Source organism: Bombina bombina, chromosome 3, assembly GCF_027579735.1.
Source record: "Bombina bombina isolate aBomBom1 chromosome 3, aBomBom1.pri, whole genome shotgun sequence".
NCBI classification, from domain to species: Eukaryota; Metazoa; Chordata; class Amphibia; order Anura; family Bombinatoridae; genus Bombina; species Bombina bombina.
In genome coordinates, this window is record NC_069501.1 from 94,419,612 (window position 1) to 94,424,611 (window position 5,000).

Below are 5,000 nucleotides of genomic sequence, written 5' to 3' on the forward strand. Positions count from 1 at the left end.
CGTCTTTTTTGGCGCTAAAAAAATATGGGCGTCACTATTGTCTACTACTGGAAAATCGCTGCCTGGTGCTGGATCTACCAAAGTTAAGTGTATCTGCTGTAAACTTGTGGTATCTGTTCCTCCAGCTGTTGTTTGTACTGAATGTCATGACAAACTTGTTAATGCAGATAATATTTCCTTTAGTAATGTTACATTACCTGTTGCTGTTCCGTCAACATCTAATACTCAGAGTGTTCCTGATAACATAAGAGATTTTGTTTCTAAATCCATTAAGAAGGCTATGGCTGTTATTCCTCCTTCTAGTAAACGTAAAAAGTCTTTAAAAACTTCTAATTTTTCAGATGAATTTTTAAATGAACATCATCATTCTGATTCTGATAATGGTTCTTCTGATTCAGAGGATTCTGTCTCAGAGGTTGATGCTGATAAATCTTCATATTTATTTAAAATGGAATTTATTCGTTCTTTACTTAAAGAAGTCTTAATTGCATTAGAAATTGAGGATTCTGGTCCTCTTGATACTAAATCTAAACGTTTAAATAAGGTTTTTAAATCTCCTGTAGTTATTCCAGAAGTTTTTCCTGTCCCTGATGCTATTTCTGAAGTAATTTCCAGGGAATGGAATAATTTGGGTAATTAATTTACTCCTTCTAAAAGTTTTAAGCAATTATATCCTGTGCCATCTGACAGATTAGAGTTTTGGGACAAAATCCCTAAGGTTGATGGGGCTGTCTCTACTCTTGCTAAGCGTACTACTATTCCTACGACAGATAGTACTTCTTTTAAGGATCCTTTAGATAGGAAAATTGAATCCTTTCTAAGAAAAGCTTACTTGTGTTCAGGTAATCTTCTTAGACCTGCTATATCTTTAGCGGATGTTGCTGCAGCTTCAACTTTTTGGTTAGAAGCTTTAGCGCAACAAGTAACAGATCATAATTCTCATAGCATTATTAATCTTCTTCAACATGCTAATAATTTTATTTGTGATGCCATCTTTGATATCATTAGAGTTGATGTCAGGTATATGTCTCTAGCTATTTTAGCTAGAAGAGCTTTATGGCTTAAAACTTGGAATGCTGATATGTCTTCTAAGTCTACTTTGCTTTCCCTTTCTTTCCAGGGTAATAAATTATTTGGTTCTCAGTTGGATTCTATTATCTCAACTGTTACTGGAGGGAAAGGAACTTTTTTACCACAGGATAAAAAATCTAAAGGTAAATTTAGGTCTAATAATCGTTTTCGTTCCTTTTGTCACAATAAGGAACAAAAGCCTGATCCTTCATCCACAGGAGCGGTATCAGTTTGGAAACCATCTCCAGTTTGGAATAAATCCAAGCCTTTTAGAAAACCAAAGCCAGCTCCCAAGTCCACATGAAGGTGCGGCCCTCATTCCAGCCCAGCTGGTAGGGGGCAGATTACGTTTTTTCAAAGAAATTTGGATCAATTCAATTCACAATTTTTGGATTCAGAACATTGTTTCAGAAGGGTACAGAATTGGCTTCAAGATAAGGCCTCCTGCAAAGAGATTCTTTCTTTCCCTTCTCCCAGTAAACCCAGCGAAGGCTTGAGCATATCTGAAATGTGTTTCAGATCTAGAGTTGGCTGGAGTAATTATGCCAGTTCCAGTTCTGGAACAGGGGCTGGGGTTTTATTCAAATATCTTCATTGTACCAAAGAAGGAGAATTCCTTCAGACCAGTTCTGGATCTAAAAATATTGAATCGTTATGTAAGGATACCAACATTCAAAATGGTAACTGTAAGGACTATCCTGCCTTTTGTTCAGCAAGGGCATTATATGTCCACAATAGATTTACAGGATGCATATCTGCATATTCCGATTCATCCAGATCACTATCAGTTTCTGAGATTCTCTTTCCTAGACAAGCATTACCAGTTTGTGGCTCTGCCGTTTGGCCTAGCAACAGCTCCAAGAATTTTTACAAAGGTTCTCGGTGCCCTTCTGTCTGTCATCAGAGAACAGGGTATTGTGGTATTTCCTTATTTGGACTATATCTTGGTACTTGCTCAGTCTTCACATTTAGCAGAATCTCATACGAATCTACTTGTGTTGTTTCTTCAAGATCATGGTTGGAGGATCAATTTACCGAAAAGTTCATTGATTCCTCAGACAAAGGTAACCTTTTTAGGTTTCCAGATAGATTCAGAGTCCATGACTCTGTCTCTAACAGACAAGAGACGTCTAAAATTGATCTCAGCTTGTCGAAACCTTCAGTCACTATCATTCCCTTCGGTAGCCTTATGCATGGAAATTCTAGGTCTTATGACTGCTGCATCGGACGCGATCCCCTTTGCTCGTTTTCACATGCGACCTCTTCAGCTCTGTATGCTGAACCAGTGGTGCAGGGATTACACAAAGATATCTCAATTAATATCTTTAAAACCGATTGTACGACACTCTCTGACGTGGTGGACAGATCACCATCGTTTAGTTCAGGGGGCTTCTTTTGTTCTTCCGACCTGGACTGTAATTTCAACAGATGCAAGTCTGACAGGTTGGGGAGCTGTTTGGGGGTCTCTGACAGCACAAGGGGTTTGGGAATCTCAGGAGGTGAGATTACCGATCAATATTTTGGAACTCCGTGCAATTTTCAGAGCTCTTCAGTCATGGCCTCTTCTAAAGAGAGAATCGTTCATTTGTTTTCAGACAGACAATGTCACAACTGTGGCATACATCAATCATCAAGGACGGACTCACAGTCCTCTGGCTATGAAAGAAGTATCTCAAATACTGGTATGGGCGGAATCCAGCTCCTGTCTAATTTCTGCGGTTCATATCCCAGATATAGACAATTGGGAAGCGGATTATCTCAGTCGCCAAACGTTACATCCGGGCGAATGGTCTCTTCACCCAGAGGTATTTCTTCAGATTGTTCAAATGTGGGGACTTCCAGAAATAGATCTGATGGCTTCTCATCTAAACAAGAAACTTCCCAGGTATCTGTCCAGATCCAGGGATCCTCAGGCGGAAGCAGTGGATGCATTGTCACTTCCTTGGAAGTATCATCCTGCCTATATCTTTCCACCTCTAGTTCTTCTTCCAAGAGTAATCTCCAAGATTCTGAAGGAATGCTCGTTTGTTCTGCTGGTGGCTCCAGCATGGCCTCACAGGTTTTGGTATGCGGATCTTGTCCGGATGGCCTCTACCCACCATGGACTCTTCCGTTAAGACCAGACCTTCTGTCACAAGGTCCTTTTTTCCATCAGGATCTCAAATCCTTAAATTTAAAGGTATGGAGATTGAACGCTTGATTCTTAGTCAAAGAGGTTTCTCTGACTCTGTGATTAGTACTATGTTACAGGCTCGTAAATCTGTATCTAGAAAGATATATTATCGAGTTTGGAAGACTTATATTTCTTGGTGTCTTTCTCATCTTTTTTCCTGGCATTCTTTTAGAATTCCGAGGATTCTACTGTTTCTTCAGGATGGTTTGGATAAAGGTTTGTCTGCAAGTTCCTTGAAAGGACAAATCTCTGCTCTTTCTGTTCTTTTTCACAGAAAGATTGCTAATCTTCCTGATATTCATTGTTTTATACAAGCTTTGGTTCGTATAAAGCCTGTTATTAAGTCAATTTCTCCTCCTTGGAGTTTGAATTTGGTTCTGGGGGCTCTTCAAGCTCCTCAGTTTGAACCTATGCATTCACTGGACATTAAATTACTTTCTTGGAAAGTTTTGTTTCTTTTGGCCATCTCTTCTGCTAGAAGAGTTTCTGAATTATCTGCTCTTTCTTGTGAGTCTCCTTTTCTGATTTTTCATCAGGATAAGGCGGTGTTGCGAACTTCTTTTACATTTTTGCCTAAGGTTGTGAATTCTAACAACATTAGTGAGAAATTGTGGTTCCTTCATTGTGTCCTAATCCTAAGAATTCTAAGGAGAAATCATTGCATTCTTTGGATGTAGTTAGAGCTTTGAAATATTATGTTGAAGCTACTAAGAATTTCCGAAAGACTTCTAGTCTATTTGTTATCTTTTCCGGTTCTAGGAAAGGTCAGAAGGCCTCTGCCATTTCTTTGGCATCTTGGTTGAAATCTTTAATTCATCATGCTTATGTCGAGTCGGGTAAAACTCCGCCTCAAAGGATTACAGCTCATTCTACTAGGTCAGTGTCTACTTCCTGGGCATTTAGGAATGAAGCTTCGGTTGATAAGATTTGCAAAGCAGCAACTTGGTCTTCTTTGCATACTTTTACTAAATTCTACCATTTTGATGTGTTCTCTTCTTCTGAAGCAGTTTTTGGTAGAAAAGTACTTCACACAGCTATTTCAGTTTGATTCTTCTGCTTATAATTTCATTTTTTTTCATTATAAGATTTAAACTTTATGGGGGCGTGGCTAGGCGGCGGCCATGAATGGTCGCAATATCTGGGGCTCCTAAAGTGAACTGCTTAATCCGCTGATTTGCGCAGTAATTCTGCACCTTACATTGGTATATACTTTGTCTTTGCCCAGATTTAAGAACACTGCATACTACTACCTTGAAACTGCAGAGCTAATGAACTATGGGACCCAGATCTGGTCCGTTGTGATCTTAGGCGGCGGCCTCTACATAAGATCCCAACTCCCCCCCCCCCCCCCCGTAATCGGGGTACAGCAGTCTTGTATAGACTGCCCACTATACTACAGAAGGGAGCTAATTTGCCAAACGTCTTTAAGACTTTCGTGTGCTGGGGAGAATTTTTACAGATATCGCCTCACAAATGGAGGCCCTGGACAAGTGGGAACACACAGTGACGCAGCTTCTAAAAGAACACTTCCGGAGTTTAGAAGAAGAATTGTGCAAGATTCTCTTCAGCCCAGCAGCTACGATAGCTTCTATGAGAGAAGACAACTGCGATCCTGTAGCTCTATGTTCCGGCTTGACTGACTCAACGTCTCCTACCCGCAATGGCCCAACAGATGATCCCTACTATGCGGAACTCTCACCTATCAGGGACAACCGTCAAGGGAGGAATCCTACATGTGATGATCCGACAGGCAGCC

At 40.2% G+C, this 5,000-nt stretch overlaps 1 protein-coding gene across 1 annotated transcript in view; it reads left to right on the plus strand.

The window, feature by feature from the left end:
- BRWD1 (bromodomain and WD repeat domain containing 1) overlaps positions 1-5,000 on the plus strand; it is a gene marked incomplete in the record, with an annotated part of 1,309,461 nt that overhangs the window by 1,091,796 nt on the left and 212,665 nt on the right.